The sequence below is a fragment of the Chiloscyllium plagiosum genome, unplaced genomic scaffold (genome assembly GCF_037043375.1).
Source record: "Chiloscyllium plagiosum isolate Xiang-an unplaced genomic scaffold, Cpla_swu_hap1 HiC_scaffold_45, whole genome shotgun sequence".
Taxonomy (NCBI): Eukaryota; Metazoa; Chordata; class Chondrichthyes; order Orectolobiformes; family Hemiscylliidae; genus Chiloscyllium; species Chiloscyllium plagiosum.
Genome location: NW_028270183.1, coordinates 49,967,109 through 49,995,101, shown reverse-complemented (window position 1 = coordinate 49,995,101; position 27,993 = coordinate 49,967,109). Strand labels below are relative to the sequence as shown.

Genomic DNA, 27,993 nt, shown 5'->3' with positions numbered 1-27,993 from the left:
GCGCTCAGAGCCGGTGTGTGGGAGCCTCGCTGGGAGAAAGGAGCGGAGAGAATTCACAAGTCCTGGATAAAGATTAAAAACCCCCAGAAAGACCCTCCAGGCCCGGGTAAGGAGGCGGTAGTCTCTGATCAGGGAAGGGGCCCAGGGTCACGGCCGCCATTTGTTTGAGGGAAGAGGGAGCGCTCAGGGCCGCCATCTTGAGAAGGTCAAGGTGCAGGAGGGCGGGGCCCTCGGGGTCTGTAGAACAATCAGAGGAAAGGGAAGACCCATTGTTACTGATTCATTCCCGAACACAGCGTCACTGGGCGGTCCCGCAGGAATATCCTCTCTCAGTCCTGCTGGGATGGTTCACCCAATCAGAACCAGCAGCTCTCCTCCTGTCTCAGCTCCCCTTCTGTCCTTCCTGCAGCATCTGTCCCCTGGGACAGTGAGCTGCCTGTCCTGTCCCTCCCTCAGCTGTTGTTTCTGTAATACCTGTGATATCCCAGTCCCATCTTAGGTTACTTCACTAAAGACAGGAAAGCACCCGATGGATTTTTTTTAACATCAGCAATTGTTTAATACTCACTTACAGGTTTTTAATTACATCGTTTTTGAAGTATTTACTTCACATTCAATCATTTGCAATGGTGGGATTTGGACTGGTGTCCAGAGAACACTTGCTGAGTTTTTGGATAAATTGTCACACAATAATGCCACTAGGCCATCACTTCGCCTGCTCACAGTTTGTATATCCCAGTGCAACATGAATCAAAACCCTTTCTTCCTGCACAATTGTTTGACCCAGCACTCTGGTGATGTGACTCAGTACCTCTCCATGTGGTATCCCTCACTATGTGGGTTTTATTGCTGCCTCTGTCAGCGTCTCTCACTCTTGAAGTTACTCCAGATCATGAGCCAACAGAATTCTCCACTCCAGAGAGTTGAGGCAGCACAGGTCAGGAATGGAGACTGGGATTTTCCAGATCCCTGTGGGCTCAGTGCCATTCTATATGTGTAACCCTCAAAGCATTAGTCTAATTTCCCATTCTGCCTGTTTCTGTGTCTTCTACAGGTACTCATGGAGTTCCTCAATAGACTTGCCAACTGCTGGTTGGGACGATGGTTGGTCAGCCAGAAAGACAAAGTCAGGGAGGTCGGGAGTCTTCAATAAATCCTGCTGCCAGGTAAGATCATTCCAGTGCACAGAGCAGAAAGTAATAAGGGGGATCCAAACATCAGCTAACAAGACATGACATAGAGAAAGTGCTGGAGGGGGAGCACAGTACAGACACACCCCAGGCTCAATCACCACACCTGCTGCAAGTTTTGTTGTAATGAGACAGCATCGGGAATTCCCAGTTATCAGTCCAGGCCTGTGCTTTCTTAGGGAGCATCAGAACAACTGAGGGGAAAGCAGGCCTCCCACGGGAGGGTGGTAATGCTGCCTGGGATCTTTCTGTTCCCTATTCCCTCTCCAACACTGTATCTAGGCTTGTACTGAGGACCAGTGTCTTCAATCATTCTAACTCCTATAACAGTTCCTATCTCTGTCATCTCCTCCCCTCTCACCAATTATTTCACATATTTGAAACCTCCAATCCAGATGACCATCTGTATCGCTGTAACTTGCTTCAGTCTCTACAACATGCCTTGTCTCGATAGTCTCCTCCTCCAATAACTGGAGACATCGGGTCTGTTTCTGTGCGGCATGACTCTTCGGCCGAGTTTTCCTAAGTTTGGCTCATATCCCTTCAAACCTTCTCCTCTCCACATACCTGCCCGAGTGTCTTTTCCATGTTGTAATTGTACTTGTTTTTACCATTTCCTCTGGCGGCCCGTTCCGTCTAGGCACAATCCTCTGCGGATAATGTTGCCCCTCAGCTCCCTCTTTAAATCCTTGCTCTTTCACCTCACGTTTATGCCTCTAGCTTTGGACTCACCTACCCTTGGCAATTCACCTTACTTGGACCCCGCATGGTTTCATAAACCTTTATAAGGTCAGGCCGTGCCCTCCTCTGCCCAGGAGAAATATTGACGACAGTGTTATCAATATCTCCAACTCATGTACTCAATGCTCTGACCAATGAAGACAAGTGTGCCAGTTGCCACTTTCAACACCCTGTCGCCCTGTGATGCCAGTCCAAGGAACAATGTAACTGCACCCCTTGGTCTCTCCCTTTTCTACAACACTGTCCAGGGCCCAACCATTAACTGTGTTAGTCCTCCCTGGTTTGTCTTAACTAAATCCAACACCTGAATTAAACTCCATCTTTCATTCCTTGGCCCAGTTGATTAACATCCCCTTCAATAACTATATTCCCTGCCCACTCTTCCACTAATCTTGGTATTCACAAACATACTAACAGGGACTCCTATATTTTCACTCAAATTGTTTATGTAAGTGGTGCACAACAGTGGTCCCAACACCAATCCTTACAGCACACTGCTGGTCAGAGGCCTCCAGTCTGAACAACAACCCTCTCCCACTACCCTCTGTCTCCCACTGTCATCCCATTTTGTATCCAGTTGGCTAGCTCTCCTTGATCCCTTGTGATCTACCCCTACTAACCAATGTATCATGCTACACCCTGAACAAGAGTTTGCGGAAGCCAGAAACAACGTCTGTTGCTCTGCCTTCGTCTATCTTTTTGGTCACATCTTGAGCAAACTCCAGTCAAGTTTGTGGGACATGTTTTCCCATGCACAAAGCCATGCTGGCTGTCCGTAATCAGGCCTTATCTTTCCAAATGCATGTAAGGCCTACCTCTCAGAATGACCTCCAACGACTGACCCACTCTGATGTCTCGCACATCAGTCTGTAGTTCCCTGGCTTTCTCTTGCAGCCTTTCTTTATTGATGACACAACATCATAATCATAGTCAGAGTCATACCGCACTGCTGAGTTAACGCTAACCATACTCTAAAACCGATCTCATCCCACTTGCCTGTTCCTGGATCATATCCCTTTAAACCTTTCCTATTCCTGCACTAATCCAAATGTCTTTTAAACATTGTAATTGTCCCCATGTTCACCCCTTCCTTGGGAAGTTCATTTCACACACAACCCACCCTCTGTGTAACAATGTGCCTCTCATGTCGTTTTTTTTTATATGTCTCTCCCCTAAACTTAAAAATGTAGTGCCTAGTCTTGAAACATCCCTGTCCATGGGAAAAGACAACTCCCATTAACTCTATCTATCCCCCTCATGATTTTATAAACTTCTATGAGGTCATCTGTCAACATTCAGGTTTCAGTGAAAAATACCAACCTATTCAGCCTTTCTTTATACTGAAGCCTTTCGTACCCAGCCACATCCCAGTAAATCTCCTCCCAACCATTTCCAGCTTAATAATATCCTTCCTGTAACTGGGCAACCAGAACTGGACACAGTATTCCAGAAGAGGACTCACCAATGGCCTGTATAATCTCAATATGACTTCCCAACTCCTATATCCAAAGGACTGAGCGATGAAAGCAAGTGAGGCAAGCACCTTTTTTTAAACTATCCTGTCTCTCCATGTTGCAAACTTCAAAGAACTATGTAGCTGAACCCTGAGGTCCCTCTGTTCTACAACGCTACTGAAGGTCTTGCCATTAATTGTATAAGTCCTGCCCGTGTTTGTTGTACAAAATGTATTACCTTGCATTTATTCAGATTGAACTCCATCTACAGTTTTTCAGCCGTTCACACATTTCATCAGGATCCCTTTGTAATCTCAGAAAACCTTCTTCACTGTCCACAATGCCACCCTCCAGTCTAACAGCCTATCACACATAGCGCTCTATGGTACAAATATCTCTGCTAGGGGCCCTACAATTTCTTCACCAGCTTCCCCCAATGTCTTGAGATATATTTGATCAGGTCCTGGGGATTTATCTACCTTTGTGTTTTAAAACCTCCAGCACCTCCTTTTCTATAATGTGGACTCATTTCAAGATATTGAGTCATAAAGTTGTACAGCACGGAAACAGGCCCTTCGGACCAACTCCTGCATGGCGTTTCTAGTCACATTTGCCACAATTTTGCCAATATCCCTCTAAACCTTTGCTATTCATACACCCATCCACATGCCTTTTAAATGTATTTCTATCAGCCTCCACTATTTGCTCTGGCAGCTTATTCCATCCACTCTGCGGGAGTCAGTTGTCCTTTAGATCCCTTTGAAAAGTTTCCCTCGCCTGGGGAAATGACCTTGTCTATTGACCCTGTCGATGACCATCATGATTTTAAACACCTTTTATCGGTTAACTCCTCAGCCTCCCATGTTCAACTGAAAACAGCCCCAGCCTATTCAGGCTTTTCCCTGAAGCGGAAACCCTCCAACCCTGGCAACATCTTTGGTCATTTCTTCTGAACCCTTTCATGTTCTACGACATCCTTCTGATGGCATTGAGACCGGAATTGCACACAGTATTCCAATAGTGGTCAGGCCAAACACTGTTTAGTTCCCTGAGCGCCCCAGTCTTTATCCACAGTAAGTTCCAAAGTGAAATATTTGTTTCGGATCTTGTAGTTTCACACATCGTTGGCTTCATTGATCATTCAGTATACTGGGTTTGTCCCTAGCTCTTCTTTTGCTCTTAATACACTTGTAGAGTCTCTTTGGATTCTCCTTAACTTTCTCTGCCAAATCTATCTCATGTCCCCTTTTTACATTCCTGATTTCCATCCTTAGTGTATTTCTACAGCCCCGATGCTCCTGAAGGGATTCCCTTGAGTCAGCCAGTTATATCTGACATGTGACCCCTTTTTTTCTTGACCACAGCGACGAACCTCAGCCAGTGTTTCCTAATTCAGTCAGCATTGAGCTGCACACTAACAGGAACACGCTGGCGCTGAACGCTCCTTTTATCTCGGTTTTAAAATATTCCTACTTGCCAGACGTCCCTTTATCTGCAAATAGCCTCCCCAGATTTACTTTAAAAAATCATGTCGAATACTATCTTGCTCCGTTGAATAACTTTAACTTGTGGACCAGGGCCTGTCCTTTTCCATCGCTATTTTCAAACTAATACAATTGTGGTAACTTTCCAAAGTGCTCCCCCACTAACACCTCAGTCCCGTTCCCTACCTTGTTTCCCAAGGGGAGGTCAGGTTTAGCCCCATTCTCCAGTTGGGCCATTTACATAATGACTGGGAGTTTTCGGAACACACTTAACAAATTCCTTCCATCCAAATGCTTAACTTAGCAGCAATCCCAGTCCAGGTTTGGAATGGTTAAGATCCCCTATCATTACAACCCTATTATTCTAAGAGATATCTGAAATCTCCTGACATATTTGCTCCTTCATCTCCCATTGCCTATTGCTGTAGTACGACCGTAGAAAACTAATGGCCATTTTTTATTTCTCAGTTCCACTAATATCGCTTAACTGGGCGATCCTGCATGAATACTCCCTCGAGGTACTGCTGGGATGTTTCCCCCAATCAAAACCACCAGCTCTCCTCCTGTTTTGCCTCCTGGTCTATCCTTCCTGTAGCATCTGTCTCCGGAACATTGAGCTGCTGGTCCTGTTGCTCCCTCAGCTGTGTTTCTGTAATACCTATGGTATCCCAATCCCATGTTCCCATCCATGCTCTGGGTTCATCTGCCTTATCTGTCTGGCCCTTTGCATTTTAAATAACTGCAGTTTAATCCACCAGTTTTCCCTAATTGTCTGCTATGTTCTTGCCTGCCTTGTCTACTTATATTGCTCTCCTGAACATTTGTACCAGCCTCAATTTTCTTTCTGGCCTTACGACTCTTTGGGGTCACACAGCCCTGCCAGACGAGTTTAAATCCTCTTGAACAGCTCCAGCAACGCTTCCCACCAGGATGTGGGTCCCCCTCCTGCTCCCAGTTCAGGTGTATTCCCCACCCTGTCTACCTGTGCTGACACCTTCAGACATCCGGGGACTTGCCAACCAAGACCCCTGTATTCCTCAGTACTCCAGGAGGACCTACCATTCATGATGTATATCATTCATTTATTAGACTTGCTACAGTGCATTACCTCACAGTGATCAGAAGTAAACTCCATCTGCCATTACTCTGCTCAGTTTATCATCTGATCGATATCAGACTGCAGCCTGACTCCATCCCCCTCACTATGGACAACACCATCACCTTTCATGTTATCTGCAAACCTACTAATGATACCTTCTGCTTTCACATCCGAGTGATTAATGCCCATAAGGAACAGCAATGGTTCCTGCACAGATCCCTGTGGTACACCCGCTGGGCAAAGGCTTTCAATCACAAAAACAACCCTCCAATAATTGTGGATCCAATTTACCAACTTGCCTTGGATCCCATGTGCTCTTCCCTTTTGGACTAGCCTTCCATGTGGGACCTTGTCAAAGACCTTAATGAACTCCATATAAACCACATCATCTGCACTGCCCTCATCAATATCAGAGGACAGTCGTCTAGCAAATCCATACAGACAATCCCTTATGAAATTGCAGGGGTATCCGTTTTTGGCGAATATATTGTATAGGTGTTCTTCTTTCTCTTCTGGCAGTACTAGTGTACTGCAGTGTGTTGATGCAACTTCTTTTGTGTGTGTTGGGGTGGTTGCTTTCATAGTTTAGGACTTGGTCTGTGTGTGTGGCTTTCCTGTATACTCTTGTAGTGAATTCTCCGTTCGTTGTTCTCTGTACCATCACGTCTAGGAATGGGAGTTGTTTGTCCTTTTCTTCCTCTCTAGTGAATCGGATTCCTGTGAGTGTGGCGTTGATGATCCGGTGTGTGTTCTCTATTTCTGTGTCTTTAATGATTACAAAGGTCTCATCCACATATCTGACCCAGAGTTTGGATTGAATTTGCAGTAAGACTGTTGGTTCTAATCTTTGCATTACCGCTTTTGCTATGAGTCCAGAGGTGGGTGAGCCCATGGGTGTGCTGTTGATTTGTTCATATATTTGGTTGTTGAATGTGAAGTGTGTTGTGAGGTACAGGTCCGGTAGTTTGAGTATGCGTCTTTGTTGATAGGTTCACCGTCCTGTTGTCTATTCTGTATGTCCAGCAGGTTGGCTATTGTTTCTCTGGCTAGGGTTTGGTCGATGGAGGTGAACAGTGCCGTTACATCGAATGAGACCATGGTTTCTTCCTTGTCTATGTGCGTATTTCTGATGATGTCCAAGAATTCCTGTGTTGATTGTACAGAGTGATCAGGTGTTTCAGTTTCTGCTGTAGTTCTTTGACCAGTTTGTGTGATGGTGTCCCTGGTCGTGATACTATGGGTCTGAGTGGGATGTCTGGTTTGTGCACTTTAGGTAGTCCATAGAAACTGAGGGTGTTGTTACTTTCAGGTTTCATTCTCTGTAGGTAAAACCTGATTATCTGTACGTTTTTATTTGTCGGTTTCTCAGTGTGTTATCCTATTGCTGGGCTGCAGGGTGGAGTCAAACCCCACGCAATTTCATCCACAGATGCCTAAGGGAAAGACACCGGAACGAGGACATGCCACGACCCAAAGGACTAGCCACACTACCATACATCAAAAACATTTCCGAACTGACAGCCAAACTACTGCGAACATTAGGACTCATAACAGCACACAAACCAACAGCCACTGTCAGACAACTCACCAGAACGAAGGACCCGATACCCAGCATGAGCAAAACCAATGTAGTGTACAAAATCCCATGCAAGGACTGCACAAAACACTACATACGACAAACAGGAAGACAGCTAACGATCCGCATCCATGACCACCAACTAGCCACGAAATGACACGACTAGTTATCATTAGTAGCCACACATGCAGATGAAAAGCAACGTGAGTTCGACTGGGACAACTCTACTATTATAGAACAAGCCAAACAGAATACAGCCAGGCAATTCCTAGAGGCATGGCACTCATCCACAGTTTCAATTAATAAGCACATCAACCTTGACCCAATATACCGGCCACTGCAGCAGACAGCTGGAACTGACAACAGGAAGCGGCAGATACAAATCACTATAAATGCCGGAGGAAACAGCACAGAAGCGCTTCACAGGAGGTTCCCTGAGGATGTCACCGAGACAGGGGACGAAACGTCTGCAACACAAATTCCCAGCTAGGCGAACAGAACAACAACTACGAGCACCCGAGCTACAAATCTTCTCACAAACTTTGAAGCCCTTTAGACTCTACAAAGCTCCATCATGAACAAGCCACCATCTCTCTATTTCCTTTGCCTTCTTCCGTGTCTGCAACTCTCACTGTATCTTCCAGTAACGTTCTATTGTTACTGCAGGTCTGTTTAGCTCCCCAGATAACCTGTTCCATCCCCTACAGCTCTCTCACTCCCTGTAACACCCTCTGCTCTGTCTAACCCTCCTCTTTCCCACTGTCTTCCAGGCACAACGGCGATCCTGTAAGAGAGCAGTGTGGAATGGGATGTTATAAATCTCAGCTGAGGCTTGATGCCTACCATTACCTGGGAGTCACAAGGGGAGAAAGCTGAGCGAGTGCAGCACAAAGCGGGAGAATATAAATCAGCAGCGAAGGTCACGGCCGACTGGGACTTGGATTTGGATAAAAGGCAGAGCAGGAGGCGTGTGTGTTTGTGTCTGCGTGTCTCCCTCCCTCACTTTGTGTGTGTGTGTCCCCTCTCGCTTTCTGAGCACATGTCTCACCCTCGCTGTGTCTGTGTGTGTTCAAACCTTGCTGTGAGTGTGTGTGACCCTCTTGCAGTGTGTGAGAGTGTCCTCCCCATGCTCTGTATGTATGTGTATGTGTATCACTCACTCACTGTGTGTCTGTGTGTTCCTCCCTCGCTGTGTGAGTATGTGTCTGTGAATGTCCCTCTCTCACTGTGTGCGCGTCGCTCTTGCTGTGTGTGTCCCTCATGCTGTGAGTGTGCGTGTCCCTCCCTCGTTGTGTGTGCGCGTGTCCCCCACTCGCTGTGTGCGTGCGCGTGTGTGTCCCACTCACTGTATGCGTGCACGCGTGTCTCCCCCTCATTGGATGTGCACATGTCCTTCTCTTGCTCTGTGTGTGTCTTTGTGTTTGTGTGTGTCCCTCCCTCACTGTGTGTGCATGTCCCTTCCTGGCTGTGTGTTCGTGTCCCTCTCTCGCTGTGTGTCTGTAATTTTGTGCTTGCGCATGCGCGTGTCCCTCCCTCGCTGTGTGTGCGTGTCCACCTCTAGCTGTGAGTATGTGTGTCTCTGTTGTAGTGTATGTGTATCCCTCTTGCACTGTATGTGAGTGCCCTTCCCTTGCTGTGTGTGTGTGTGTGTGTGTGTGCGTGTGCGTGTGAGTATGTGTGTCCCTCCCTCGCTGTGTGTCTGCGTGTATCCCCTTAACTGTGTGTAAGTGTGCGTGTCCCTCCCTCGCTGTGTGTGTGTGTGTGTGTGTGTGTGTCCTTCCCTTGCTCTTTGTGTGTATCCCCCTCACTGTGTGTGCTCATCTCCCCTTGCTGTGTGAGTGCATGACCCCCTTACTGTGTGTGCGTGTGTCCCTCCCACGCTGTGTGTGTGCATGTCTTTCCCACGCTGTGTATGAGCGTATCCCTCCCTCGCTATGTGCGTGCATGTCCCTATCTTGCTGCGTGTCTCAGCAAGCCTTTCGCTCGCTGTGTGTGTCCCTCGCTCGCTGTGTGCGTGTGTGTGTGTGTGTGTGTCCCTGCCTCTCTATGTGTCTGCATGTATCCCCTTAACTGTGTGTATGTGTGCATGTCGCTCCCTTGCTTTGTGTGTGTATGTGACCCTCTTGCTGTGTGTGTGCGTCACTCCCTCGCTCTGTGTGTGTGTCCGTCCCTTGTGTGTGTGTCCTTCCCTTTCTCTTTGTGAGTATCCCTCTAACTGTATGTGCGCATCGCCCCTCGCTGTGTGAGTGCCTGTCCCCCCTTGCTATGTGCGCGCATGTCCCTCCCTCGCCGTGTTTGTGCGTGTCCCCTCACGCTGTGTGTGCGTGCCCCCTCTCAATTCCTGTACACATGCCCTCCCCCTCGCCGTGTGTGTGCTTGTCCCTCCTTCACTGTGTGTGTGTGTGTGTGTGTGTGTGTGTCCCTCTTGCTGTGCGGGTGTGTGTGCGTGGCCCTCCCTCGCTGTGTGTGCATGTGTCTCCACCTCGCTGTGTGTCTGCGTGTATCCCTCTCTTGCACTGTGTGTGACTCTCCCTCGCTGTGTGTGCATGTCCCTCCCTGGCTGTGTGTGCGCGTGTCCCTCTCTTGCTCTGTGTGTGTGTGTGTGTGTGTGTGTGTGTGTGTGTGTGTGTGTCCCTCTTGCTGTGTTTGTGAGTGTCCCTCTTTTGCTCTGTGTGTGGTTGTGTCCCTCCCTCACTGCGTATGCATGTCCCTCCCTGGCTGTGTGTGTGTGTGTCTCTCTCTCTCTCACACTCGCGATGTGTGTTTCTGTTTGTTTGCTTGCGCATGCGCGTGTCCCTCACTTGCTCTGTGTGTGTCTGTCCCTCTTGCTGTGAATATGTGTGTCCCTCTTGCAGTGTATGTGCGTGTCCCACCCTCGCTTTGTGTGTGTATGTCCCTCTGGCTGTGTGTGGGCGTGTCAAACCCTCGCTCTTTGTGTGTGTGTGCGTCCTCTGTGTGTGTGTGTGTGTCGCTCCATTGCACTTTGTGTATATCCCCCTCGCTGTGTGAGTGCATGACCCCCTTGCTGTGTGTGCGTGTCCCTCCCTTGCAGTGTATGTGCGTGTCCCACCCTCGCTGTGTGCCTGCGTGTATTCCCCTCAACGCAAGTGTGTGTGTTTTTCCCTCCCTCGCTGAGTGCGCCCGTCTCTCCCTTGGTGTGTGTGTGTGCGCGCCTGTGTGTGTATGTTTGCGTGTCCCTGCTTTGCTTTGCATGTGTGTTCCCCGTCCCTCGCTGTTATTGTGTGTGTGTGTGTGTGTTTGTGTGTGAACCTCCCTGCTTTGTGTGCATGTCCCTCCCTGGCTATGTGTGTGCATATCCCTCTCTTGCTGTGTGTGTGTGTGTGTGTCTCCATTGCGCTTTGTGTATATCCCCTTCACTGTGTGTGCGCTTCTCCCCTCGCTGTGTGAGTGCATGTCCCCCCTCGTGAGTGTGCGTGTCCATCCCTCGCCGTGTCTGTGCCTGTCCCCTCTTGCTGTGTGTGCGTTACCTCTCTCAATTCCTGTACACATGCCCTCCCTCTCGCCGTGTGTGTGCTTGTTCCTCCTTCTCTGTGTGTACGTGTGTGTGTCCATCCCTTGCTGTGTATGTGTGTCCCTCCCTCGCTGTGTGTGATTTTGCATGTTCCTCCCTCACTGTGTGTGCATGTCCTTCCCTCGCTGTGTTTGTGTGTCGCTCACATGCTCTGAGTGTTTGTATGTATGTATGTGTGCGCGTGTCCCTCCCACACTGCGAGTGTGTGTCTCTTACTCGCTGCGTGTGTGTGTACCTTCCTCGCTGTGTGTGCGTGTTCTTCCCTGTGTGTGTGCGCGCGTGTGCGTGTTCCTCCCTCGCTGTGTGTGCGTGTTCCTCCCTCGCTGTGTGTGCATGTCCCTCCCTCGCTGTGTGCGTGTGTCCCTCCCTCGCTGTGTGCGTGTGTCCCTCCCTCGCTGTGTGTGTGTGTCCCTCCCTCGCTGTGTGCGTGTGTCCCTCCCTCGCTGTGTGCGTGTGTCCCTCCCTCGCTGTGTGTGCGCATGTCCCTCCCTCGCTGCGCGTGCGCATGTCCCTCCCTCGCTGCGCGTGCGCGTATCCCTCCCTCACTGCGCGTGCACGTGTCCCCCTCACAGTATGTGTGTGAGTGTCCCTTCCTTCGCTGTGTGTGTGTGTCCCTTCGTTCGCTCTGTGTGTGTGTGTGTGCCCCTCCCTCCCTGTGTGTCTGCGGGTAACCCCCTCACTGTGTGTGTTTGCGTGTCGATCACTCGCTGTGTGTATCCCACGCTCGCTGTGTGTGCACGTGTCCCTCCCTTGCTCTGTGTTTGTGTGTGTGTGTATCTGTGCGTGTCCCTCCCTCTCTTTGCGTGTGTGTTTCCATCCCTTGTGTGTATGTGTGTGTGTGTGCGCCTGTGCATGTCCCTCCCTTGCTCTGTGTGTGTGTGTTTGTGTATGCGTGCGTGTCCCTCCTTCGCTTTGCGTGCGTGTGTCTGTCCCTTGTGTGTGCGTGTGTGCATGTCTGTCCCTTGCTCTGTGTTTCTGTGTATGTATGTATGTGTGCTTGACCCTCCCTCGCTTTGTGTGTCCATGTGTCCGTCCCCTGTGTGTGTGAGTGTATGTCCCACCCTTGCCGTGTCTGTGTGTGTCCTCCCTCGCTGTGTGTGTGTGCGCCCTCTCAATTTCTGTGCACATGCCCTCCCCTCTCGCTGTGTGTGCGAGCCCCCTCTCAATTTCTGTATGCATGCCCTCCCCCTTGACATGTGCATGTCCCTTTCTTCGCTGTGTGTGTGTCCCTCCCTCGCTCTGTGTGTATGTGTTTGTGTGTGAATCTCTCCCTCGCCGTGTGTCTGCGGGTAACCCCCTCACTGTGTGTGTTTGTATGTCCCTCCCTCGCTGTGTGTGCATGCGTCCGTCCCTTGCTCTGTGTTTGTGTGTGTGTGTGTATCTGTGCGTGTCCCTCCCTCGCTTTGTGTGTGTGTCCTTCCCTTGTGTGCATGTCTACGTGTGCATGCCCCTCTCATGCTCTGTGTGTATGTGTGTGTGTGTCCGTCCCTTGTGTGCATGTGTGCGTGTGTGCATGTCCCTCCCTTGCTCTGTGTTTGTGAGTGTATGTATGTGTGCATGTCACTCCCTCGCTTTGCGTGTATGTGTGTCCGTCTCTTGTGTGTGTGTGTGACCAGCTTGCTGGGTGTGGGGGTCTCACCCTTGCCATGTCTGTGTGTGTCCTCCCTCGCTGTGTGTGTGAGCCCCCTCTCAATTTCTGTGCACATGCCCTCCCCCCTCGACATGTGTGTGCTTGTTCCTCCTTCGCAGTGTGTGCGTGTCCCTCCCTTGCAGTGTATGTGCGTGTCCCTCACTCACTGGCTGTCTGTATTCCCCTCACCATAAGTGTGTGTGTTTGTCCCTTCCTCGATGTGTGTGCGCGTCACTCCCTTGCTCTGTGTTTGTGTGTGTGTGTGTGTGTGTATGTGTGCGTGTACCTCCTTCACTTTGAGTGTGTGTGTCCCTGTCCCTCGCTGTGTGTGTCCCTCCCTCACCGTGTGTCTGCGTGTATATCCCTCACTGTGTGTATGTGCCTGTCCCTTCATCGCTTTCTGTGTATGTGTGTGTGTGTGTTTGTCCCTCTTGCTGTGCGCGTGCGTGCGTGGCCCAGCCTCGCTGTGTGTGCATGTGTCTCCACCTCGCTGTGTTTGCGAGTGTCCCTCTCTTGCTCTCTGTGTATGTGTTTGTGTGTGTGTCCCTCCCTCGCTGTGTGTGCATGTCCCTCCCTGGCTGTGTGTGTGTGTGCGCATGTCCCTCTCTCGCTATGTGTGTGTGTCTCTCTGTCGCTTTGTGTGTTTCTGTTTGTGTGCTTGCGCGTGTTCCTCCCTTGCTCTGCGTCCCTCTTGCTGTGAGTATGTGTGTCCCTCTTGCAGTGTATGTGCGTGTGTCACCCTCGCTTTGTGTGTGTGTGTGTGTCCCTCTGGCTGTGTGTGTGTGCGTCATGTGTATGTGTGTGTCCCTCCATTGCACTTTGTGTATATCCCCCTCACTGTGTGTGCGCTTCTCCCCTCGCTGTGTGAGTGCATGTCCCCCCTCGTGAGTGTGCGTGTCCATCCCTCGCCGTGTCTGTGTGTGTCCCCTCTCAATTCCTGTACACATGCCCTCCCCCTCGCCGTGTGTGTGTGTCCCTCCTTCCATGGGTGTGCGTGTGTGTGTCCCTCCCTTGCTGTGTGTTTGCGTGTCGCTCCCTTGCTCTGAGTGTTTGTATGTGAGTGTGAGTGTGTGTGTGTGTGTGTGTGTGTGCGTGTGCACATGTCCCTCCCTCGCTGTGTGCACGCGTGTAACTCCCTTGCTGTGTGTGTCCCTCCCTCGCAGTGTGTGTGCGCGTGTCACCCCTCGCTGTGTCTGTGTGTGTGTCCCTTCCTTCGGTGTGTGTGTGTGTCTTCCTTCGCTCTGTGTGTGTGTGTGTGTCTCCCTCGCTGTGTGTCTGCGGAAAAACCCCTCACTGTGTGTGTTTGCGTGTCGATCCCTAGCTGTGTGTATCCCACACTCGCTGTATGTGCACGTGTCCCTCACTTGCTCTGTGCTTGTATGTGTGTGTGTGTGTGTGTGTGTGTGCACGTATCCCTCCCTCGCTTTGCATGTGTGTCCGTCCTGTGTGTGTGTGTGTGTCCCTCCCTTGCTGTTTCTGTGTTTCTGTGTTTTTCTGTGTTTGTGTATGCGTATGTGTCCCTCCCTCGCTTTGCGTGTATGTGTCCGTCCCTTGTGTGAGTGTGTGCGCGTGTGCGCGTGTGCATGTCCGTTCCTTGCTCTGTATGTGTGTCCGTCCCTTGTGCGTGTGTGCATGTCCCTTCCTTGCTCTGTGTTTGTGTATGCGTGTGTGTCCCTCCTTCGCTTTGCGTGTGTGTCCGTCCCTTGTGTTTGTGTGTGTATGTGTGCATGACCCTCCCTCGCTTTGTGTGTCCATCCCTTGTGTGTGTGAGTGCGTGTCCCCCCTTGCTGTGTGTGCGTGTCCCAACCTTGCCATGTATGTGTGTCTCCTCTCGCTGTGTGTGCGTGCCCCCTCTCAATTTCTGTGTACATGCCCTCCCGCTTGACATGTGTGTATCCCTTCCTTCGCTGTATGTGTGTGTGTTTCCATCCCTTGCTGTTTGTGTTTGTATGTCCCTCCCTCGTTGTGTGTGCACGTGTCCCTCCCTTGCTCTGTGTTTATGAGTGTGTGTGTGTGTGTGTATCTGTGCGTGTCACTCCCTCGCTTTGTGTGTGTGTCCTTCCCCTGTGTGCGTGTGTGAATGTCCCTCCCTTGCTCTGTTTGTGTGTATGTATGTGTGCGTGTCACTCCCTCGCTTTGCAAGTGTGTGCCCCTTGTGTGTGACCAGCTTGCTGTGTGCCTGTGTCCCACCCTTGCCGTGTCTATGTGTGTCCTCTCTCGCTGTGTGTGTGTGCCCCCTCTCAATTTCTGTGCACATGCCCTCCCCCTCGGCATGTGCGTGCTTGTCCCTCCTTCGCGGTGTGTGCGTGTCCCTCCCTTGCAGTGTATGTGCATGTCCCTCACTCACTGTCTGTCTGCGTGTATTCTCCTCACCGTAAGAGTGTGTGTTTGTCCCTCCCTCGCTCTATGTGCGCGCCTCTCCCTTGCTCTGTGTTTGTGTGTGTGTGTATGTGTGTGTGTCCCTCCTTCGCTTTGTGTGTGTGTCCCCATCCCCGCTGTGGCCCCTCCCTCGCTGTGTGTATCCCCCTCACTGTGTGCATGTGCGTGTCCCTCACTCGCTCTGTGTGTGTGTGTGTATTTGTGCATGTCCGTCCCTCGCTTTGCATGTGTGTGCCCCCACTCAATTTCTGTGCACATGCCCTCCCCTTTGACATGTGTGTGCTTGTCCCTCTTTCGTGGTGTGTGCGTGTCCCTCTCTTGCAGTTGTGTGCGTGTCTCTCCCTCACTGTGTGTCTCTGTGTATTCCCCTCACCGTAAATGTGTGTTTTTGTCCCTTCCTCACTGTGTGAGTGCGTGTCTCTCCCTTGTTCTGGGTGTGTGTATGTATGTATGTGTGTCCCTCCTTCGCTTTGCGTGTGTGTGTCCCTGTCCCTCGCAGTGTGTGATCCTCCCTCGCTGTGTTTCTGCGGGTAACCCCCTCACTATGTGTGTTTGTATGTTGCTCCCTCGCTGTGTGTTTGTATCCCTCCCTTGCTGTGTGTGCACGCGTCTGTCCCTTGTTCTGTGTTTATATGTGTGTGTGTGTGTGTGTGTGCGTGTATCTGTGCGTGTCCCTCCCTCACTTTGCGTGTGTGTCCGTCCTTTGTGTGCGTGTGTGCATGTCCCTCCCTTGCTGTGTGTGTGTGTGTCTGTCACATGTCTGCGTGTACATGTCCGTCCCTTGCTCTGTGTGTGTGTATGTGTGTGTCCATCCCTTGTGTGCATGTGTGCGTGTGTGCATGTCTCTCCCGTGCTCTGTTTGTGTGTGCATGTATGTGTGCATGTCACTCCCTCGCCTTGTGTGTGTGTGTGATCAGCTTGCTGTGTGCGTGTCCCACGCTTGCCGTGTCTGTGTATGTCCTCTCTCGCTGTGTGTGTGTGCCCCCTCTCAATTTCTGTGCACATGCCCTCCCCTCGACATGTGTGTGCTTGTCCCTCCTTCGCGGTGTGTGCGTGTCCCTCCCTTGCAGTGTATGTGCATGTCCCTTCCTCACTGTGTGTGCATGTCTCGCCCTTACTCTGTGTTTGTGTGAGTGTTTGTGTGTGTGTGTGTGTGTGTGTGTGTATGTATGTGCGCGTGTCCCTCCTTCACTTTGCGTGTGTGTGTCTCCGTTCCTCGCAGTGTGTGTAATGTCCCTCCCTCGCGTGTGTCTGCGTGTCTCCCCTTCACTGTGTGTGTGTTTGGGTGTCCGTCCTTCGCTTTGGTGTGTGTGTCCCTGTACCTCGCTGTGTGTGTGCGTGTCCCTCTCTGTGTGTGTGTGTGCGTGACCCTCTCTCGCTCTGTTTGTGTGTGTGTGTGTGTGCGTGTGTGTGTGTGTGAGAGTGGTCCCACCCTCGCTGTCTGTGTGTGTGTGTCCCTCCCTCGCTGTGTATGTGTGAGATTCCCCCTTGGGGTGTGAGTGTGTGTCCCTCTTGCTGTGTGCGTGGCCCTCCCTCGCTGTGTGTGCATGTGTCGCTCCCTCACTGTGTGTGCGCGTGTCCCACTCTCGCTCTGTGTGTGTATGCGTGTCTCCCCCTGTCTGTGTGTGCGTGTCCCTCTCTCACTGTGTGTGTCTGTGTTTGTGTGCTTCCTCATGTGCATGTCGTACCCTCACTGTGTGTGCGTGTCCCTCCCACGCTGTCAGTGTGTGTGCATGTGTGTCCATCCCTCACACTCTGTTGTGTGTGTCTCTCCCACTCTCGCTGTGTGTGTGTGTGGTCCCCCCTCGCTGTGTGTGTGCGTGTCCTTCCCTCGCTGTGTATGTGTGAGTTACCCCCTTGCTCTCTGTGTGTGTATGTGTGTGTGTCACCCTTGCTGTGCGTGTGTGTGTGCGTGGCCCTTCCTCGCTGTGTGTGCATGTGTCTCCCCCTCGCTGTTTGTGCGCATGTCCCTCTCTCGGTCTGTGTGTGAATGTGTGTCCCTCCCTTGCTCTTTGTGCATATCCCCACCATTGTGTGTCCGCATGGCCCCTCGCTGCGTGAGTGCATGTCCCCCCTCCCTGTGTGTGCGTGCTCCCTCTCAATTTCTGTGCACATGCCCTCCCCCTCGCTGTGTGTCTGCTTGTCCCTCCTTCCCTGTGTGTGTGCATGTCCCTCCCTTGCTCTTTGTGTTTGTGTATTTCCCTCCCTCGCTGTGTGTGTGCATGTCCTTCCCTGGCTGTGTGCGCGTGTCCTCCCTCGCTGTGTGTGTGTGCATGTTCTTCCCTCCCTCTGTTTTGTGTGTGTGTGTCTCCCTCTCGCTGTTTGTGCGCGTACCCCTCTCTTGGTGTGTGTGTGTGTGTGTGTGTATGTGTGTGTGTGTGTGTGTCCCTCCCTCGCTGTGTGTCCATGTCCCTCCCTGGCTGTGTGTGTGCGTGTCCCTCACTGGCTGTGTATGTGCGTGTCCCTCACTGGCTGTGTGTGTGTGTCCCTCACTGGCTGTGTGTCTGTGTCTGTGTTTGTGTGCTTGAGCATGTGCGTGCCCATCCCTCGGTGTGTGCATGTCCCCTCTTGCTGTGAGTATGTGTGACCCTTTTACAGTGTATGTGAGTGTCCTTCTCTCCCTGCGTGTGTGTGTATATGCGTGTCACTCCCACACTGTGTGTGTGTGTGTGTGTCCCTCCCTTGCTGTGTGTCTGTGTATGTGTGCATGTCCCTCCCTTGCCTTGTGCATGTGTGTGTGTGCCTCTTGCTGTGTGTGCGCGCGTGTCAGTCCCTCACACTGTGAGTGTGTGTCCTTCCCTTGTGTGTGTGTGTCCCTCCCTTGCTCTTTGTGCATATCCCCACAATTGTGTCTCCGCATCGCTCCTCGCTGTGTGAGTGCATGTCCCCCCTCCCTTTTGTGCGTGCCCCCTCTCAATTTCTGTGCACATGCCCTCCTCCTCGCTGTGTGTCTGCTTATCACTGATTGCATGTGTGTGTGCATGTCCCTCCCTCGCTGTGTGTGTGCATGTCCTTCCCTGGCTGTGTGCGTATGTCATCCCTCGCTGTGTGTGTGTGTGCATGTCCCTCCCTCGCTGTGTGTACGCGTGTCCCACTCTCACTGTGTGTGTCTGTGTTTGTGTGCTTGCGCAAGCATGTGTCCCCCTCTTGCTGTGAGTATGTGTGTCCCTCTTGCAGTGTATGTGAGTGTCCCTCGCTCGCTTTGTGTGTGTGTTTGTGTATGCGTGTCACTTCCTCACTGTGCCTGTGTCCCTCCCATGCTGTGTGAATGTGTGTGTGTTCCTCCCTCGTTGTGTGTCTGCGTGTATCCCCTTACCTGTGTGTATGTGTGTATGACCCTCCCTCGCTTTGTGTGTGTGTCTGTCCCTCTTGCTGTGTGTGCATGTCACTCCCTCGCTGTGTGTATGTGTCCCTCTCCCTTGCTCTTTGTGTATATCCCCCTCGCTGTGTGAGTGCATGTCCCCCCTTGCTGTGTGTTCGTGTGTCCCTCCCTCGCTGTGTCAGTGCGTGTCCCCTCTCACTGTGTGTGCACATTTCCTCCCCCTCGCCGTGTGTGTGCTTGTCCCTCTTTCCCTGTGAGTGTGTGTGTGTGTCCCTTCCTCGCTGTGTGTTTTTGTGTATGACCCTCAATCGCTGTGTGTGTGCATGTCCTTCCCTCCCTCACTGTGTGTGTGTGTTTGTGTGTGTGTGTGTGTCACTCTCTCACTGTGTGTGTACGTTTCACTCCCTCGCTGTTTGTGTGTCCCTCGCTCGCAGTGTGTGTCCCTCCCTTGCTGTGTGTGTGTGTGTGTGTGTCCCTCCATTGCTGAGTGCGTGTGTCCCTCCCTTGCTGTGTGCGTGTGTCCCTCCCTCGATGTGTCAGTGCGTGTCCCCTCTCACTGTGTGTGCACATTTCCTCCCCCTCGCCGTGTGTGTGCTTGTCCCTCCTTCCCTCTGTGTGAGTGTGTGTGTGTGTGTCCCTCTCTCGCTATGTATGTTTGTGTATGACCCTCCATCGCTGTGTGTGCATGTCCTTCCCTTGCTGTGTGTACGTGCATGTCCTTCACTCCCTCACTGTGTGTACGTGTGTGTGTGTGTGTGTGTGTGTGTGTATGTTTCACTCCCTTGCTGTGTGCTCGTGTCCCTATCTCGCTGTGTGCTCGTGTTCCCCTCTCGCTGTGTGCGTGTGTCCGCCACTCGCTGTGTGCGCGTTTCCACCTCTTGCTGTGTGTGTACGTGTGTGTGTGTACGTCCCTCCCTTGCTCTGTGTGTGCATGTCCTCCCCTCCTTCGCTGTGTGTGTGTCACTCGCTGTGTGCATGTGTCCCACCCTTGCAATGTCTGTGTGTGTCCCGTCTTGCTGTGTGTGTGTGCCCCCTCTCAATTTCTGTGCACATGCCTCCCCCTCGACATGTGTGTGTGTGTCCCTCCTTCCCTCTGTGTGTGTGTGTGTGTGTGTGTGTGTGTGTCCCTCCCTCGCTCTGTGTGTGTCCCTCCCTCGTTGTGTGTCTGTGGGTAACCCCCTCACTGTGTGTGTTTGGATGTCGCTCCGTCGCTGAATGTTTGTGTCCCTCCCTCGCTGTGTGTGCACGTGTCCCTCCATTGCTCTGTGTCTGTGTGTGTGTATGTGTGCGTGTCCCTACCTTGCTTTGCATGTATGTCCGTCACTTGTGTTTGTGTGAGCGTGTGTGCATGTCCCTCCCTTGCTCTGTGTTTGTGTGTATATATGTGTGCGTGTCACTCCCTCGCTTTGTGTGTTTGTCCGTCCCTTGTGTGTGTGTGTGACCAGCTTGCTGTGTGTGTCCCACCCTCGCCGTGTCTGCGTGTGTCCCCTCTCGCTGTGTGTGCCTGCCCCCTCTCAATTTCTGTGCACATGCCCTCCCCCTCACCATGTGTGTGCTTGTCCCTCCTTCGCGGTGTGTGCGTGTCCCTCCCTTGCAGTGTATGTGCGTGTCCCTCCCTCACTGTGTGTCTGCGTGTATTTCCCTCACCATAAGTGTGTGTGTTTGTCCCTTCCTCGCTATGTGTGTGCATCTCTCCCTTGCTCTGTGTTTGTGTGTGTGTGTGTGTGTCCCTCCATCGCTTTGCGTGTGTCCCCCCCCGTCCCTCGCTGTGTGTCTGCGTGTATCCCCCTCACTATGTGTATGTGCGCGTCCCTCCCTTTCTGTGTGTGTGCCCCCGCACTTCGCTGTGTGTGTGTGTGTCCCCGTCCCTCGCAGTGTGTGTGTCCCTCCCTTGTTGTGTGTCTGCATGTATCCCCCTCACTGTGCGTATGTGTGTGTCCCTCGCTCGTAATGTGTGTGTGTGTGTGTAATTGTGCGTGTCCCTCCCTCGCTTTGCCTGTGTGTGCCTCCTCTCAATTTGTGTGCACATGCCCTCCCCCTCGCTGTGTGTGTGCTTGTCCGTCCTTCGTTGTGTGTGTGCGTGTCCCTCCCTCGCTGTGTCTGTGTTTGTGTGTGTCTGTGTGTCCCTTCGCTGCGTGTCTGTGTGTGTCGCTCCCTCGCTCTGTGTGTGTGTCCCTCCCTCGCTGTGTGTGTGCGTGTCTCTTCCTCGGTGTGTGCTTATCCCTCCTTCGCTGTGTGTCCCTCACTCGGTGTGTGCATTTCCCTCCCTCACTGCGTGTCTCAGCGTGTCCATTCCTCGCTGTGTGTGCATGTCCTTCTCCCACTTTGTCTGTGTGTGTGTGTCCCTTCGCTGCGTGTCTGTGCGTGTCCCTCCCTCGCTGTGTGTGCGTCCCTCGCTCGCTGTGTGAGTGTCTCCCTCCCTCGTGTGTCCCTCGCTCTGTGCGTGTGTCGCTCCTTCGCTGTGTGTGTCCCTCCCACGCTGTGTGTGTCCGTGTCCCTCCCTCGCTGTATGTCTGTGTCCCTCCCTCGCTGTGTGTGTGCGTCCATCACTCGCTGTGTGTGTTTGTGTCCCTCCCTCACTGTGTGTGTCCCTCCCTCGCTGTGCGTGTCCCTCCCTCGCTGTGTGTGTGTCCCTCCCTCTCTGCGTGTGTGCTTGTCCCTCCCTCGCTGTGTGTGTCCATGTCCCTCCCTCGCTGTGTGTGTCCGTGTCCCTTCCTCACTGTGTGTGTCTGTGTCCCTCCCTCGCTGTGTGTGTGTGTCCCTCCCTCGCTGTGTGTCTGTGTCCCTCCCTCGCTGTGTGTGCGTCCATCCCTCGCTGTTCTGTGTGTCCCTCCCTCGCTGTGTGTGTGTCCCTCCCTCGCTGTGTGTGTGTGTGTACCCCTCCCTGGCTGTGTGTGTGTGTCCCTCCTTCGCTGTGTGTGTGTGTGTACCCCTCCCTGGCTGTGTGTGTGTCCCCCTCCCTCGCTGTGTGTGTGTCCCTCCCTCGCTGTGTTTGTCCCTCCTTCGCTGTGTGTGTGTGTGTCCCTCCCTCGCTGTGTTTGTCCCTCCTTCGCTGTGTGTGTTTCCCTCCCTCGCTGTGCGTGTCCCTCCCTCGCTGCGTGTGTGCGTGTCCCTCCCTCGCTGCGTGTGTGCGTGTCCCTCCCTCGCTGCGTGTGTGCGTGTCGCACGCTCGCTGCGTGTGTGTTTCCCTCCCTCACTGCGTGTGTGCGTGTCCCTCCCTCAGTGCGTGTGTGCATGTCGCTCCCTCACTGCGTGTGTGCGTGTCCCACCCTCAGTGCGTGTGTGCGTGTCCCACCCTCAGTGCGTGTGTGCATGTCGCTCCCTCACTGCGTGTGTGCGTGTCCCACCCTCAGTGCGTGTGTGCGTGTCCCACCCTCAGTGCGTGTGTGCATGTCCCACCCTCACTGCCTGTGTGTGCGTGTCCCACGCTCGCTGCGTGTGTGCGTGTCCCACACTCGCTGCGTGTGTGCGTGTCCCACGCTAGCTGCGTGTGTGCGTGTCCCACGCTCACTGCGTGTGTGCATGTCCCTCCCTCAGTGCGTGTCCCTCCCTCGCTGCGCGTGTGTGCGTGTCCCTCCCTCGGTGTTTGTTTGCGCATGTCCTTCCCGCGCTGTGTGTCTGCGTGTATCCCCTCACTGTGTGTGTTTGCGTGTTTCTCCCTTGGTGTGTGTGTGTGTGTGTGTCCAATATTTGCACCATCAGTGGATTGGCCATCATAAGTTGACTGTGGTATTCAGGAATGTGTGGTTTAAGTAAGTTCACCACGAGAAATGCAGGGTTTAATGTATAGGTCGAGGGGTGGGTCTGGGTAGGATGCTCTTCAGAGGTTTGGTATGGACTGGTTGGGCCGAGTGGCCTGGCTGCACACGATGGCGATTCCATTTAGGTTATTGTCCAGCCCTGTCAACTATCCCCGTCTCTTACACCATGCCTTATCCCCAGTATTCTCCTGAACACTGTAATCTCCTCCAGACTCCAAAACACTCCTTGCCTTTGTAACCTTCTACAGTCCTTACAAAGATCGATATGTCTGTCACCTCTTCCTGCTTTTAGAACCCTCCCTATAACTATTACCATTTGGTACAGCTCTCCCAATCATTGCTCCCTCTTGAAACTCCCATAAACATTTGTATCTCTGAAAACTCATCTGGACTGTCTCAACTTCCCTTTGACAGTTACGTGCTGAGACCTGCTCTATTTCAGTGAAGTAATTAAGTCTTGGCAACACTCACTGTTATAATCTCCCTCCAGCTTTACGGCACCGAGGATCTGAAGAAGCTCTTTTCAACCGACAGCCATCTCTGTGTCTGTAATCTCCTCCACTCCCCATAATACATTCTTTCTGAGCTCCTCTGTAGTCCACTAAACACTCCCTAACACTGTCTATATCAGTGTAACCTTCTCCAAAAACATAAACTTCCCTATGTGTGTAAATCCCTACACCGGTGGCTATCACTCTCAGCTCCATCTAACAATACAACCCTCCATGTATGTGTATTCCCCTTCAGTCCCTACTCACCTCCCTATCTGTGTAACCTTCTCCGTGCATTTTTGCTTCAGTCTCTTCAACTGTCCCTGTCAGTGTAACCTCTTCCAGACGCGAAAACTCTTTTTGAATTACTCAGACCACACAACCATCACTATCTATAACCTACTCCTGTCTGAGAAACCTACCTCTGTGAACTGCTCCAACTGTTCAACTCTCCACAAGCTCCTGCAGCTCTTACATCCCTACCCTGCATATCTCTGTTTGTTCTTCCAGTCGATACAAGCATCTTTATCTCTGTAATCTGCTCAGCTCCCTAAAACAGTCCCTGTCTGTGATCCAGCCCTGTCCTACAAACATCTTTATCCCTGTAAACTTCTCCATCCCTACCAAAATTCCCATATCCATGAACCCCTGTCAGCCCTACAGCTCTCCACATTTCCCTAACCTCCTGTGGGTCCATGGCCCTCCCTCCGTGTGAAAGCACCTCCAGTCTCCACATCCCTCCCAATCTGGGTCCTCTGCTCCAGATCAGGCCATTGCTGTCTCTGTAAACACCTCCACTCCTGACAACTCTTCCCATTTGTGTAACCTCGTTCAGACCCCATACTCTCCAGCTTCCTGAATTATCTTCCTGCATTGCAACCAAAACCACATGTTTATGTAATATCCACCAGTGCTTACACCCTCCCAAACTCCGTAACCACTTGCAGCCCTAACAAAACACCTAAACTGTGAAACCTCTCATTTCCCTACAGTCTTCCCTTCCTCCTCAAATGCCTTCATCACCATGAAACCTCACAATTACTGAAGCCTCCTTTTGGCACTGCAACCCTCCTAATGTCTTCAAAATCCTCCTGTCCTGATATTCCTCTCTCTCTCTGTAACCCCCACCATCCTCCGGTGCCTTTCTGGGGAACATGGCAGAGGAAGGAAGATTTGTAAAGTCCGAGCCATGTTATGGAGGTAGAATTCTGGAAATTACAGATTTGGTCGAATGTCTGTGGTGTGCAGATTATTGGTGAGGACTCTCAAGACAGGATTTATGACTACTTGGAAAACCATAGTTAAATTAGTCACAGTCAGTATGGGTTTGTGTGGGGCAGGTCATGCCTCACAAACCTTGTTGAATTTTTGTAAATGACTTGGATGTGGATGCTGGAGAGTGGGTTAGTAAGTTTGCCAATAACATGAAGGTTGGTGGAGTGGTGAGGAATGTGGAGGGCTGTTGTAGGTTGCAATGGGACATTGACAGGACGCAGAGCTGGGCTGGAAGTGGCAGATGGAGTCCAATCTGGAAAAGTGTGAAGTGATTCATTCTGGAAGGTCGAATTTGAATACAGAACACGGGGTGAAAGGCAGAATACTTGGCAGTGCGGAGGAACAGAGATCATGGGGTCCGTGTCCATAGATCCCTCAAAATCGCCACGCACGTTGGTAGGGTTGTTGAAAAGTCATATGTTGTGTTGGCCCCCCTTAGAAGGAGGTTGACTGTAAGAGCCGTGAGGTTTTATTGCATCTTTATTGCGTCCTGGTGAGACCACACTTGGAATATTGTGTTCAGTTCTGGTCCCCTGTTTACAGGAAGGCTGTGCAAGTTTTAGAGAGCGTACATAGGAGATTTACCAAAATGCTGCCTGTAATGGAGGGCAGTTCTGACGAAGAAAGCTAAGGCTTTTATGATTGGAGAAGGGAGCGGGGCGATTTTGTGGAGGTGAACAAGATTATAAGAGGCACAGAGAGAGTGAATAGTCAGAGACTTTTCCTCCTATGGCATAAATGGCTATTACAAGGGGGTGTAATTTTAAGGTGAATGGAGGATGGATAAGAGGATAGAGAATGGTAGGTGGTTGGATGGACTGCCAATGGTGGTAGTAAAATTAGACACATCTGGGACATTTAATAGACTCTTGGTCAGACGCATGGATAATAGTAAAATGAAGGCTATGTAGTTTACTTTGATTTTACAGTTGTATAAAAGGTTGGCATGAAATCATAGCCGAAGGGTCTTGGGCTGTACTGTTCTGTGTTCTACGTTCTGTCTGGTAAACTGAGTAATAAGCTCAGATCAGTGTAAAAGGATATGGCATTCAGGAGGAGCTAGTGAACTGGATACAAAATTTGCTTGTTGGTTGTGGAAAGAGGGTGGCGGGAGACATGTTGTTTTTCTGACTGGAGGCATGTGGCCAGCGGTGGAGTGGGTCCCCTGTTGTTTGTTATTTGGATAAATGGTTTGGATGGGAATATTGGTTTCCTGGTAAGAAGTAATTGTTTTGGGTGCCACTGAAATTGGTGGTAAAGTGGTCAGTGATGAAGGTTATCTATGACACAACAGGATGAACAGTACTGCTGGGGTAGTGGGCTGAAGAATAGCAGATGGAGTTTAATTAGATAAATGTGAGGTGTTCCATTTTGGTGAAACAAACCAGGGTGGGACTTGTACAGTTAATGTTCGGGCCCTGGGTAGCGTTTTCAGTCAGAGATCCAGTGAACCATGTACACAGTTCTTTGAACGTGGTGTCACAGGTAGACAGGCTGGTGAAGCAGGCGTTTGGGGTGGTTACCTTCATTCGGGAGAGCATTAAGAGTAAGAGTTGGGATGTCATGTTGTGGCTCTAAAAGACATTGGTGGGGCCACCATAAAAACATTGTTGAGCAGTAGGAAGAACTCATCTAGTTCACTAACCTTCTTTAGGGAAGGACATCAAATATTCTAACCTGGTTTGGCCGACATGTGACTCCAAACCCACAGCAATATGGCTGACTCTGAGCTACCCTCTCAGTAATTAGCAGAGGGGTCAAAGAACGTTGTTCCAGGCAGTCACACCCACATCGCATGAATATATAAAAACACCTATGTCCTTCCGTACCTCTGCAAACCCCTCCAGCTGCAGCAATCCGTCCTGGCTTTGTAACACCCTGACCACTCTCTGTCACACTCTCACCACTCTCAGCACGTTCACCTCTCCCTGTTCCTATTGTGTCAATGAACCCTGACCGTGGTTCCCCTTCCCACAGCCCTCCTCCTGGGAGCAGACCCATTGCAATCCATTAACATTTACTCCTAAAACACTCTCTCACTTCAGGATTTTAAGTACTTTTTGGTGATCTCCTCAGCCTCATAATCTAGTATGATCCCTTTTGTCCTGAGTGAGGGATCAGTGTGAATTTCTTGCTGAGGTTTATACTGTTTCAATGGGATGTCCTTTTGTTGAGTATTTGGCATTGTCCCTTCAAATGTTTTTCACTGTTCATTTACAGGCACATATTTCGCCTGTTTAGCTTGGTCAGTTCTCCTCTCAAACTCATTTCATTGGCTATTTTTGTTTCTAGTTGTAGCTTGTCCTTTCTGTGATTCACTTTAAAACTTTATATTTATTTAAACTGCACTTTATCACAATTTCCCGAAGTGTCACTGCAGGTGACATTACTTATTCACTAAGTTTCATTACACGGTCGCTCTGCGATAGTTCTGTCCCTTAACAGTTGCACAATGTGTTTTTCAAAGAAACAATGAAAAAAAATTAACCAAACTCCTCTTCCAATATCAATGTTGACCGTGTGATTGTTCCAGATTATACAAATATTGAATTTTTTCAAAATTATCACAATGCCCTTGTTAAAAAATTCCAATGAGTTCCTGTGTAATGCAGTGATGAGCACTGAAAACTGTTCTGCTGCTTGTGTCCTTGGCAAGTAGTAGCCAGAATTTACATTCAGACTGACTCTACTTCATGATCTGAGGCCAAATGCTTTCTCTGTAATGCCTTTGTTATCCATTATTGTTAGCGTTGCCCTGAGTTTGCAGAAGATTACGAACCACTGAAAATTTTTGCTCACCCTGTAGACGTGTCTCCCTGGTGTCTAAATCTCTTTTATCTCTGTGTCACAAATCCATCGACCTTCTTGCAGCAACGTTGTTCATTAAAAAAAAACAGAATATACTCTCTTCCACAATTTTCTGTCACCAATCTATTCGCTGATGTACAATTTTAGTTAAACTCTGTCCCATCCTGTTCCTTTCTTCTTGTCTTCAGCCACATTCCCATGCTGTTCCATTGCTTCACCTTTTTCCTTTGGATTTGGAAAGCTCCTTTCACCTGCATCCTCTCTTGTCAGTTTAATGCCCTGTCCATAAACCTATCGACATGATTGGCCAGCACAGTTCCAGGAGGACCATCCTAATAGATTTTTTTTTTTTTTAAATCAGGTATGAGATGTGTGAGCCTTTCTTGCCCATTCCTAGAAGCCCTTGAAATGAGTAGCTGGCTCGGACATTTCAGAGGGTAATTGAGAGGCAAACACTTTGCTGTGGGTATGTCGTGCAGACCACGTCAGGATGGACAGATGTCCTTCTCTAAAGGACAAGTGTTTGGATTTGTTGTACATCAGTAATGGTTTCATACTTATTTGTGGATTGTTAATTATTATTTTTAAAATTATTGATTTCAAATGTCTCCTTTTCAGATGGCGGGATTCAATCCTGCCTCCCCTGAATATTAGCTGAGATTTTGGCTACATTCTCTAGCAATAATACCACTAGGCCATGACTTCACCTGCTCACAGGGTGCTCATCCCTGAGCACTGATGCCAGGGCATAATGAAGCTAAACCCATTCTTCCAACACAATTGTGTGATCCTGACATCTTCCAGCAATCTGGAACTATTACTTCATATCGCTCCATTTTCCAGATCTCTGTGGAACTCAGTGACATTCTCCATGTGTAATGCTCAATTCATCTGTTAAATTTCCAATTCTGTCTATTTCTCTGTTTCCTGTAGGTACTCAGGAAAGTCCTGACTCAATGACATTCCCAGCTGCTGGGCGGATCGTCCATCACCACATTGAACGCAGTTGGTCTGCCAGAGAGAGACAAATGGAAAGGTGATCTGGAGCCTTCAATAAATCCTGTAGTGAAGTATGGTCACCCACAGTGCACAGAGCAAAGAACAATGAGAGGGCTCCAAACATCTGTTAACACAACATGACATAGATACCGTGCTGGAGGGGAGCACAGTATACACACACACCCCAGGCTCAATTACCACCCCAATGTAAGTTCTGTTATATTAAAACTCACTACTCTACAACAGTGTATC

At 50.7% G+C, this 27,993-nt stretch overlaps 1 long non-coding RNA gene across 2 annotated transcripts; it reads left to right on the top strand.

Annotated features, from left to right (window-relative positions):
* Window positions 1-27,974, top strand: LOC148136657 (uncharacterized). Of its 2 annotated transcripts, none has more exons than XR_015754481.1 (3): window positions 1-106; window positions 1,055-1,166; window positions 27,676-27,974. It is a non-coding gene; the product is annotated as an uncharacterized LOC148136657 (long non-coding RNA). The 2 variants fall into 2 exon arrangements; XR_015754480.1 differs by lacking the exon at window positions 1-106 and adding an exon at window positions 484-937.
* Window positions 27,975-27,993: the final 19 nt, after the last annotated feature.